General features: G+C 49.0%; 1 protein-coding gene across 1 annotated transcript in view; it reads right to left on the reverse strand.

Moving 5' to 3' along the window:
• Positions 1-12,158, reverse strand: part of TTBK1 (tau tubulin kinase 1) — a 129,487-nt gene that overhangs the window by 96,424 nt on the left and 20,905 nt on the right. The gene's annotated exons all lie outside the window — the stretch shown is intronic.

Consider the following 12,158-nt stretch of genomic DNA (forward strand, 5'->3'; position numbering starts at 1 on the left):
AATGGGCGAGACCGCATCTGTCCATTTACCATCACACAGCAGGAAGGAGCAGGGCACCAGCCTCTTCACTGCGCAGGGAGGTACTTGGCCCATTCCCCAGGCTGCCTGTGACATGACCACCTGTCACAATCAGGACACGAGTGGTCTGAGCTAGTGGTCAAAGCAGGAGTTAGGAGAGTCAGGCCAGGTCGGATACCAGGAGGTCAGAGGACAAACCGAGAATCGAGTGCCTGGAGGCAGGTTACCAAGAGATCAGAACCAGGAGACAAATTTGAGAGCTGAACAACAGAACTGTGGTTTCTGTTTGCCAGAAGCTGGGAATGGGCCACAGAGAATGAATCACTTGACAGTTACCTGTTTCATTCATTCTCTCTGGAGCACCTGGCATTGGCCACTGTCGGAAGACAGGATACTGGGCTAGATGGACCTTTGGTCTGACACAGTGTGGCCATTCTTATGTTCTTATTGACAACCAGAGTCAGGCCAGGTTGGGATACAAGGGAGTCAAGCCAGGGGAGCAGGAGCACAAGCAACACATTCTCCCAGGGCAAAGCAGATCCCAGCTATATGGACAACTTCCTGTTCCTGTGCTGGGTTTATACAGAAGCTGTGGACCAATCGGGACCCCCAGCATTCTGCCAGTCTGGTGCCAGGACTGGAGTCCTCTGCTGAGGTGCAGCTGTTAGCAGGTAGCACATTGGAACATTTTGCTCCTATGAGTCCCATGGGCCTGGGTTCAAGACCCATGGTCCCCAACACCACCTGTTCGCTGCCCAGGGAGGTAACAGCCCGGCTTCCCAGCCGCTCTGCGATGTGACCACCCCATCAAAGCACAGTGAAGTATTTGCCCAGCTTCCCAGTCTGCCTGTTATGTGCAACTGAAGAGTGGGGAAGGAAAAGGTCTTTGTGCTCCCCCAATTTAGGGCTGATGTGTGTCAGGCCAGACCCCAGCACAAGTAAGAACAGACTCAAGGCTGCTCTAACTTATGCCAGCTGCCCATCCATTCAACTTCTGGGGATACCCCATTTTCCCTGGACATGGTGAAGAGAAGGCAATTTGCAGGCCATACAGTGGAGCAATACATAACACCAGCATTACTAGAGACAGGACTCAGACTCCAATGAGAACCATCTGGCCTGGGACCACCAGTTCCTTTCAGCTCCCCTCTATTCAATGGAAGGAAATAGTTGTTCACCCGGGAGCTTCCCTAGCTCTCCAGTAGCATCACTGAAAGTGTGAAGATCAAGAGGGAGCAGGGCATGCTGGGATCAGCCTTCCTGGGCCACATCCCATATTAATAACACATATATCACACTTCCCAAGACTATCTGATTAAACCTCACCAATCCCTTGAGAGGAAGGTTCATGGTATCCTCATTTTACAGATGGGGAAACTAAGGCAAGCTTTCAGGGGCTTAATGACTTGCCTGAGACTATCCAGTAAGTCAGTGGCAGAATGGGGAACAGCACCCAAGATATCATGACTCCATGTTATTCTCATTCTTCTGTACCTTGTAAGATGTGGGACGGCATGGATTCCATTGCCCAAGTTTGTGTCCTGCACTTTGTCCACCTCTCTCCTAGCAGAATAAATGGATGAGATCCTAGACAGGAGAATCTTTTCCCTCTCTAGCCAGCCTATCTTTTTAGACATAACTAGGGGAGAAGACTGCAGAGCTAACGGGTCTATCCATCAATGCTGCGTCTTTGTTTCACAGACAGTAATGGGAGAGGAAGGCATCTCTGTAGAAACAAGGCCTGGTAACACACAACCCTTGAAAAATACTCCCCTGGGCTCCTTTGAAACAGGCTCTTTAAATCCTGACACTGTTCATGCCGAGCAATCATTAGCATTGCCAGGCACAAGAATAAAACACGATAGAGTTTGTATTTCAGCCTGCAACAAGAACCAACCCATTCTGCTGCTGGACACCCTCACGATCACACCCAGTGCTCTGAGCTCTGCCCTGGATGCCAAGCGTTAAAAAGTCACAATACTATCCTGCCAGCAATCACCAGTCCAGTCCCTGCTCTCATAGGAAGCCCCGTCAGATAACCCCATCTGTAACTTATCAAGATTCATCTTCAAGCTGGTTAGGTGGTTTACCCCCACTCCTCTTATGGGGAGGTTGTTCCAGACCCTCACTCCTCTGATGGCTACGAGGCTGAATTTGCACTCCCTTCTCCATTCCATCCATGAAAACGATCCCCAATGAAATCGTTCATGTCAACACTGAAGTGTCATTGTGGACATGCCAATGACGTTAGTGGGGCAGGGGGAGGGGTCCACATCTCAGGCATTATTTCAACATATCTGCACATGCAGTAAAGCCACTCTGCATTGATTACCTTTGGTTCACACATGGAAGGTTTTCTTTGCAACCACGAGGGCTAGACACTGATTTTTAAGAAGTAAAAGCTTAGGTTATGTACAGTCTGAATGTGTCGTGTGGATCTCACAGGGCAGCTGGTCCCTGTGGATAGACCAAGCCCAGTGCCCCTGACCAGACCAGGTGAATCCAATCCAGCTACACTTACAAAGGGCTGCTGGCGGACAGTCAGAGGGGGAGATGGAGTGAGACAGACTGCACCCTGGGAAGGGGAAGCCACACCAGAGCAGAACAAGGGGCCAGGGCCTCAGAGCTGACTGAAACTGGGAACCTGCCAGGAGCAGGCATGCCAGAGACCCCGGGGAGGGGTGGCCCTGAAGGCCAGGGCTAAGGAATGAGTTAAAAGCCTGTTTTTTTCTGTTTGCTAACCTCTGTTAAGAAAACACACCTCCTGGAAGAGGACTGGGCGAGGCAGTGCATGCTTTGAGGCTGGAGAGAAACCTGGGATGGCTACAGTGGGCCACAAACACATTAAGCTGGCGCGGGACAGCTTGTGGCCACGTGTTTGATCTTGCTCTGACGGCTACTACAAGTAGATTTCACTTTTATCCACATGCTGTGGCAAAGAATAACTTCGATCTCGTTTTCGCTACTGAAGAACGAAGCTGAGACTCTCAACTGAGTCCCAATATTACCTTTTGGGTTTTTTTAAAACTACAGCCATCATACTAAGCTGTTGGCATCCCCAAGGGCCGGATTTCCTACCTATTTTTATGGAGAATTCTGCATGGACATAAAAATCGTTGAGACAACCCAGCCCAGAAAGAGCTCAAACCACTTGACTGTGATAGGGACAGAACTAGATGCATCCTAAAGGTGCTCCCTCCAGAGCCATGTGGAGGCCTGGCACATGGCCACAGGGAATCTTACACTGCCTCGGTCACTTAAGTCATTTCCTTGCACCATTAAGGGATTCTGCTGTTCCCAGCAGACTGCCAATAAGCAGGAAAAAAAAACCAGCCAGGTGCCCTGGGTGCTAAAGAAACGTACACACCAGTGCATTCAGTATCACCACTGCAAATGTAAACGAACTGCTGCCAGCTCCCTGCCCTCCCTTTCTAATCTCTTTTATCCGCTCAGCCTCCTTTCCTCTGGTCCCACTTGATATCTCTTTCACATACAGCTCTCTACCCAGCTGGTCCCATCACTGCCAGCAATGCTGACATCAGATGTGCAGCGTGGATCCTGTGTCTGCATCCATGGGAGGGCCAGAACTGCCTCTCCGTCTCATTTCAAAGCTGTGCTGAACACGGACTTACTCTCCAGCGACAGCCCCTTTCAATTGCTCCATGCCTGGCATTTCTATTTAATGTTGTAGCTGGCAGAGCACCTGGAAAGACAGTTTGTATGAAAGACCATAAGCAAAATGAAATTGAAATATATTGCATTTCCCTTTCCTTTTGGCTCTTTCTCCCTGCGGGCCCAATCTTGCTGTCCTTATTCAGACAGGGCTTCCATTCAAAGGGGTGATAAGTAAAAATTGCATGATTGAGTCCCATGGAGCTGGCAGAGAAGAAAAAGGATTTTTGAAAACACCTCTTATTTTATTCTCTGACGGGTAATCTGCAAAGGAGAACACAATTTGGGTTCAGGACCATTTGCTTCTTTACAATGAGCAGAGAAGCCCTGAAAGGGAGTTGGGGTTGGTCAGGGTTTGATTTTTTTTAGTTTCTATCTGCTCTGGAAATATCAGGATGCCCAAGTCTTAACTTCCCCGTCTGTGCGGGATATCTCCTTGTAGGACCAGACAACTGGACAGAGCCTTGCTCTTAGCTGACAGGCTGCTGGATCTTTAACAAAGACATCACTCTTCCCCATTGTTTACTTATATTATTCTACTAGATAGCGCCGGTGAAATAAATAAAAAGCATTTGAAGTGCTCAGATTTCATTCCCTCGCTTTCTGTGAGGACCGTGCCAGTTCTCCAATTATCCCTAGTCTTCTGGCAAAAGCAGGTTAGCCAAGAGCTACATTTACCATGTAAAATGCTTGCAGAAAAAAGCACAGAGAAGAAAAAATGGACAACAAGAATTCCCTCCCCACTGTAGGGCACCTTTACGTCTTCACCCTATGCAGTAATACAAAACATTTTTTACAGTGCACGAGGGGCCAGTTTATGCCTGCTGAAGGAAAGGTAATTTTTAATTTTCTAACTTGGGTGCGCATAACATCGCAACCTTATTGTTGCATCAACAATTTTGTTGCACTGAAGGTATTTATTTAAAGTCCATTCTGACAAAGCACTAAAAGAAAACATCCCAATGCCACTGCTGTGTCCTCCACTGAATACCTGCAGAGCAGCTGTTTGCAGTAACCCACTACGTACAGTGCTGGTGCCCAAACATCATCTATAGAATAAATGGCCTCACACCAAATGAGGTGCTTAAACAGGTCTGCCCATTTCTGCCCCGTTTGACACACGATAACAAAGCCAGACTGGTCAGCACTGGAAAAAGACAGTCGGTGAGGGGGGAAAGTTTTATTTTCAAGATTTTAACAGGCTGTAAGAAAAACAGACAGTATCAAAGAAACCAAAAGGTGTCAAAGATGCATATGCCCGTATACGTAGCTAACCCTGGGTCTTTCTAGGCAGAGGAGACGCAGCCAGGAGAGACAGCTGCTCACTAGCACAGAAGTAGGTTCGCTGAGCAAAAATATCAGCATGTCATGGTCCTAATGTGCAGGTCAGGGCTAAAGCATCAGGTCTGCGTGTACTTCTAGTCCTCCTGCAAAGCAGAGCTTCCACATGTGACCTGGGAGTCCCCAACACAGTGATGTCTGACCAAGCCTATGGAAAACCTGGAACAAGAACTTTAAGAGGCACAAACTCTTCAGCCCTTCCATTAATTTCACTGGAGTGCTAATGCTAGAGCCTAATGAAGACACTTTACGATCAGCCTTCACTAACTGCTGATCATTTTAGTGAGGCCCTGGGGAAGCGAGGAAGGGGGAAGCCCCTGGTATGGAGGGGGGTGGATTAGGAGTTGCTGAATGGAAGTGGATGCAGAGGAGACATAGCCAGGAAATGGGGAGAGAAACTGAGAGGAGGATGGCAAAGAAAAAGCAAACAGCTAAGACATCAAGGACCAAATGGATAGGATACTCCCCCACTGAGCAATGCTGAGTAGGACAATAAAGTGCTGAATAATAAGTAACGAAGTTTACTCCAGAGACTGTATCCTCCCTGGATCTTTGTGCAAATCTCATGTTGGAACTGGAAGGGATGGACTCGGGGTTGTCCTCTGTGGAATGAGGGGGGAGCAATCCTGAATTCAGACTGTGCCTCACAGACCGTTAGGTTGCCAAACCTCCTGGTTTTGCCGGGAGTCTCCCGGAATCAGGACCTATATCCCGGAGGCTACTGATACCAAACTGAAAGATATTTAGGTGCTAAAAGTCCGGTGACGCACCAGGGCTAAGACAGGATCCCTCTCTGCCCTGGCCCCTCTCCCAGAAGCAGCCAGCACATATCTGCAGTCCCTGGAGGGGGCGCAAGAGGGTCTCCGTGTGCTACCCCCGCCTTGAGAGCCGACTCCACATCTCCCATTGGCCGAGAACTGTAGCCAATGGGAGCTGCGGGGGAGGAGTCTACATGCAGGGACAGTGCACAGAGACCACTGGCCCCTTCACCTAGGAGCCTCTGCTAGAGGGATTTGCTGGTTGCTTTGGGGAGCCGCCCGAAGTAAGCGCCGCCCCCATCATCTCCTCCCACACCCAAACTCCCTCCCAGAGCCCAAACCCTCACCCCTCCCGCACCCAAATTCCCTCCCAGAGCCTGCACCCCCTCGTACACCCCAACCTCCTGCCCCAGGATCAACCCTGAGCCCCCTCCCACACTGCAAACCCCTCGGCCCCACCACCAAGCCCAGAGCCTGAACCCCCTCCCACACCCCAACCCCCTGCCCCAGATCCCCTCCCACACTCCAAACCCCTCGGCCCCACTCCCAAGCCCAGAGCCTGCACCCACTCCTACACCCCAACTCCCGCCCCAGAGTCCCCTCCCACACTCCAAACCCCTCGGCCCCACTCCCAAGCCCAGAACCTGCACCCCTTCCTACACCCCAACCCCCTGCCCCAGAGTCCCCTCCCACACTCCAAACCCCTCGGCCCCACTCCCAAGCCCAGAGCCTGCACCCCCTCCCACACCCCAACCCCCTGCCCCAGCCCAATGAAAGTGAATGAGGGTGGGAGAGAGCGATTGATGTAGGGAGGGAGAGGGGCTGGAGTGAGCGGGGGTGGGGCCTTGTAGAAGGGGCAGGTAGGGGCATGGCCTTGGGGGAAGAGGCAGGGCAATGGCTTTGGGTCTGTGCAATTAGACAGTTGGCAACCCTACAGACCATAAGTTAACAGGGATTTGAGCCCTCTTCAGGGCATGAGTCTGACACCCCTGGCATAGACAGAGACAAGCAAAATGGCTCAGGCGGCCCTGGCCAGAACCACAGCTAGATCCAAAGACAAAGAAGGAAAAATAATCTGGAGCAGAAAAAGGAAGGGAGGGTTTCATAAAAGATACATACATTAAAAAGCAACCGACAAGGTCCCTGCAAGAGCCGCCAAAACCATTCTTGCACTTCATGGCCTGATATGATGATTGTGAGACAAGGCAACAGCAGCAGCAGCACAAGGGAAATCCATTTGTGCTGAAAATTGAAGGAAAAGATCATTCAAGGGAATGAGGTGTTGTCCCCACCCTGTCTCTAGGTATCTAACGTGTGGCCAATTAACAGCTTCATTTTCTGTCCCAGCTCTACACAGAAATGCTAGGAAAGTGCCTGGGACAGCCTAGACCACTGACGTCTGCATTTCATTCAGCCGATCCCAAGTAGAAAGGAACCGAATACCCACTCCAGCGAGGGCTCTATTCTACAAGATGCAAAGCTGTCTGGGGGTTTTTTAAAGGATCCATTTCAGCTTCAGATTTCAGAAAGCTCTCAGCCACTCTCCATCAAAGGTGCAGCAATGTCCAAGCACTACCTGCAGCCTGTACCTTTGACTAAATTAAGGTTTCAAGGTCTTTGGATAGAAAACAAGAGCACCATTAATCACAACAGGAGCAGCAGATCTGAAGCAATTCTGGCTGAGTTTAACACAGTGCTAAAAAAATCTAAGCTTCAACACGCATCAGTTACAGGCACAGCACAGCCTGCAAACCATCAGCTTCTTCTTATGTACTAGCTTGGAGAGAAAACCCCTCAAGATTGTTTCTCTTTAGTTCCCTACCAGTGCCCAGAGATGGCCAGCCTTGCTCCTTGGATCAGCCAGGAGTGTGGAGAGGGACAGAGGACAGGACTGGAGAGCTTCCTCCTGACACTGCTTTACTGGTTCAAGGAGTGAATTCAGCAGGCTGCACTCTTAGGAGGCCACCAGGCTAGAACCAGTAGTTACCAGCAGGAGGTGAAATGCAAAGCAACCCTGAACACTGTACCGACATCAGCAGTATGCGCTGACTATCCCTGCAGCCAGGATGGGTTAGGAGTTGGAGGTGAAAGGATGGTGCTCATGGCTCACTGCTCCTCTCCCTGGCCTCAGTTTGGGTCTCCCTCAGGCATCAGGCCATTGCCTCCCTGGGTGGAATTATGCAACTCCCCCAGTCTCAGCTGAGCCCTGGGCTCCAGCACACCGTGGCTCAAATGTGCTTACCTAGCTGGTTCAACTGGGTTCAGTACCTGCAGATCCTCCTTTTGGGAGTCTGCTTACACCACTGTCCTGTTTATTTTAGCAGTAGGAACGGCACTGAGCATTAAATAAACCTCTTTAAAAAAAAAGAAGAAAACTGGAGAAACAATTCTATCATGTACAGCTCTGAGGAACCCTCTAAGATGGGTCATCAGTAGGACTTGAAACTTCACATCCCCACTACTACCTAGGAGCCAGCCTGTGAGTCTACAGGACATTGCTGGGGGGGTTACGACCTCTCTCTCTCTCTCTCTCTCTCTCTCTCTCTATGTAAACTGAAGTAGGATGTTGGAGATTAGGAATTCTGAGCTCTGTCTCTTACTGATGGGCTGGATTGCTGGATTCACTGGGTGAGGTCTTCTGGTTTATGCTATACAAGAAATCAAGACTCGATGGACCCTTCTGGCTTTAAATGTGAATCTATGAATCCTTGGGTCTGAGAAGGGAGTGTGTCTAGTGGCTAGAGACAGGATAACTGTGACAACCAGGGTGTAGACACCCTAAGGGGAAAAGAGGGGTTCTGAACCCCAAAGAACAAACAATTGAATCAACTGGCTTATACCATGTGATTGTGTATAAATATGTCGAGTCCGGCGTTTTATGAAAGCTTCTCATGCTCCGAACTAGATGGTCAGTAGGAGATATGCATACTAGTGATGACTATGGATATCTGCATGTCTAGAGATTTTTAATTGTAACTGCAGTGCAACTACAGCATTGACTCACAAAAGTGGGTGAAGTAATCAGGCTGAGGGGGGGCATCTCCCAGGCTAGTTGTTTACACAATACCCAGCCCTTGTCCAGCCAGAAAAAACAGAATATTGGACCATTACCATTCATGGAAAGACATTGATAAGAAAGGCAAACCCAAGTCTTGGAAAACAGAGAAAGAAGGGAGTTTGCCCCCTCCAATAATCATGAGTCTTTATGCCAAAAGAAAGGGGAGCAGGGGGAGAGCAGGAAAGAAGAGAAAAAACTTTTAAATACAGGCTTGGGTTTGAGAATTTTTATCCAGAACCTGAGGACACCAGCTATGTTGGAATGCTAGACTCCCCTCCAAGACAGAGGGCATGCTGGGAAACTGGCCAGAGGCACGAGGTAACTTACAGAAAAGGGAACTGAGCTAACACAGATGTGTGAAAGCCTGAGATTGCGTCTCTCTGGTTATTTCCTGTGTAACTTGTAAATTTTTGCTTCCCCCGACGAGTTCATCTTCCATTCTGTGATTTTTTCTATTAAATATACCTGCGTTTATTTTTACCACAAGCAGGTCTCTGGTCTCTGGTGTGCAAACTGTGTTCCCCAGAGTGAGCTAATCATTCGGGCAGGTTTCACTCCTTCGGGGGTGCCGAACCAGAAGGGAGAATTCCAACTGTTTGGTAGTTAAGAAAGTGGGGAGACAGTTTCAGGGGAACTTGGGACTGGAGGAAATTGCTGAGGTCATCCCGCAAGGAGGAACTGGGCTGATGGCAGCCCAGTGAAACCTTTCTCCTTGTGGGCTGGCTCCTGGCATCAGGGCTCTGAGCCATGGCAGCACAGCATTAAGGCACTCGACGTTATAAGGCAGGTGGGGACAGGACCCCTCACTGGTCTGGGTAAGCCCCAGCATGGCACAATAACTAAATCACATGGTTTGGGGACATTTGCTCCAAAGAGCAGCATGGCTGAGTGGCAAAGACTTGGGTCTGCCATATTTGAAATCTGCACCCTAGGCTGGGGTGCGGACAGACAAATGACACGTAAACGAAGAAGATTTTAACTGGAATTACTAAGAAAGACAAAGCTGGAAACCGACAAGATCACGTTAGCGACCATGGTCTGACTACAGCTGAATGTTTGTTACGGGTCTCAGAGGAGCAGGTAGCAATGGTGCCTATTATGAAGACAAAGCTGTCCACTATAAAACAGTTTTCATTTGCTTAGAACTTTAACTATTTGGGCTGAAACGTCCCAAGATAAGCTGGACCAGGGAGGGGGAAGGCAGAGGAAGCAGGGGAAGACTAGGACTATAAGATAGAGCAGGAGGAGACTGGGAGCTGGTGTGGGAAGACTGGGACAGTCTGGGCAAGGAGATGGGGATCAAGAGCTAGGGCTGGAGAGTCTGGCATGAGAAGCCAGGGGTGAACAGGCTTTGGGGGCAAATGGGCAGAAGAGTCTGTGACCAGCAAAGCACACTCCATTACAGAGCCTGGAATGGAACCCAGGATCCCTGAGTCTCAGCATTCCTCTGCTATCAGCAAGTATCTGTGAAACCCATGAGCAAAGCATGTATCCCATCCCTCTCGAATGGCTGGTATGTGCAGAGGATGACAACCTTCCATTGCTCCAGTTCCGTCTTTAGCTCAAGTGGCAGATGTCTGAATGGTAGACCTAAAGGTTACAGCCCTACTGATGAATCACATGGATAGCAATATGATTCCACATGATGGAATTTGCTTTTTTAAAACCTAGGAAATGACATACAGAAAATTATATTGAAAGAAAATTAAGGTTGCAAAGTCAAGCACTCAAAAATTAGGAAATGTCAGAATTAAGTTTGCCTGGGTAACCTTAATTTGGCTCCCTTGTCCATATACATTATATACCATTTGTAGTTACATGATCACATACTCTGTTTTCCACAAGACCCCTGCCTCATTCAGTGCACAGAACACACCTGCTCTGGGGATGATTCAGGGCTGTTGTCTTTAAGGCCCCAGCATCATTTGCTGAAGAAGCTGGAAAATGTACAATGGCTGAGGGAGAGGATTGCAGGAAGTGAAAGAATGGCCTCATGGTTAAGGCAATTGAATGCTGCCCTGGAGAACTGGCATCTATTCTTGCCAATGCCACAGAGTTCTTGTGTGATGCCGGGAAAGTCACTTCAGCGTTTCACATATGACCTCTAGTTGTGTGTCCCTCATTCTCTGGGTGTCTGACTTGAAACCCTGGGGTTTGATTTGCAGAAACACTGAGCACTCCCAGCTGCCCTGAATTCACTAAGAGCTCTGCTTTGAACACATCAAGTGCTATATCATGTTAAGTACTCTGAAAAATCAGGTCCTACGGGTCTCAAATTGGGGACAAAAAATTAGTGGACACTTCTGACTTTAATCTCTCGGTGTGTCAGTTTCCTATTCAATAACACCCCTTCATCTCCCCGGTGTTGGGAAGATAAATCAATTAATCTTTGGGAAGTCCTCAGATACTAGAATGATGATTAAAGACCGTGTCATGACACATATGCCCAAGTCGGGCAAATTCGGTGGCACAATGCTGACATTTCCTAACATTTAAGTGCTTGACTTTATGACCTTCACACTCTTTGTTCAGTTTTGTGCGTGCAATTACTATTTGTATCAGGGTGGTGTCCAGAAAGCTAACAACATTGATGGATACAGTGAGCAGATAGGTGGGGAAAGAGGAGGAAGGAGTGAAACCAGCCTGTTACTCGTAGTGACCAGTAGTGACAGCTCACCCCCTGCCTGGGTTCTGCTCGCAGACCAGACCAGGTTAGGCTCACAGAGGGATCTGAAGAAGAATGGTGGCAGTTCCCATTCTGTTTGGGAGTTTTTCCCGTGTAGCTCTTACAGCACGGGTGAACCGGTGAGGGTCTCTGATGGAGAAGCTGATTGGCAGGCAAAAGAGGGCTTCCGGCTGCAGTCAGCAAGTTTGCAGAGGATAAAGAGAGAAGCAGCTTCCTGACCATCTGCTGAAGCAGAAGTCGGGCATCAGCTACCAACACAACGCTGCAGGCTACAGCCACATAATCATTGTTAATTCTTTCTTCCACAGCACCCAACGTGGGCTGGAAGCACCACAGCGTGGATAAACTCATGCTCCCTGCCCCATGCAGACAATCTCATTTTAGGCACAACAGCAGGGGGGCAGAATAAACCAATGGGCAAGGAGGCCAGGGTTTACATGGGCACTGAGCCAGGCATATGCACAGCAGGTTTGGGCTTGTAAAAAAAATAATAAAAAATATTTTCTGACTCACTTCTGCTGCATTTCAGGGAGGGATGTGATGAGGATAGCGTATGATCCATGGATGGGGGCAATGGGGCAGAGAGAGCTCTGGAGGAAGAACATCAGACATGGAGCATGACATA

This window comes from Chelonoidis abingdonii, chromosome 3 (genome assembly GCF_003597395.2).
Source record: "Chelonoidis abingdonii isolate Lonesome George chromosome 3, CheloAbing_2.0, whole genome shotgun sequence".
NCBI classification, from domain to species: Eukaryota; Metazoa; Chordata; order Testudines; family Testudinidae; genus Chelonoidis; species Chelonoidis abingdonii.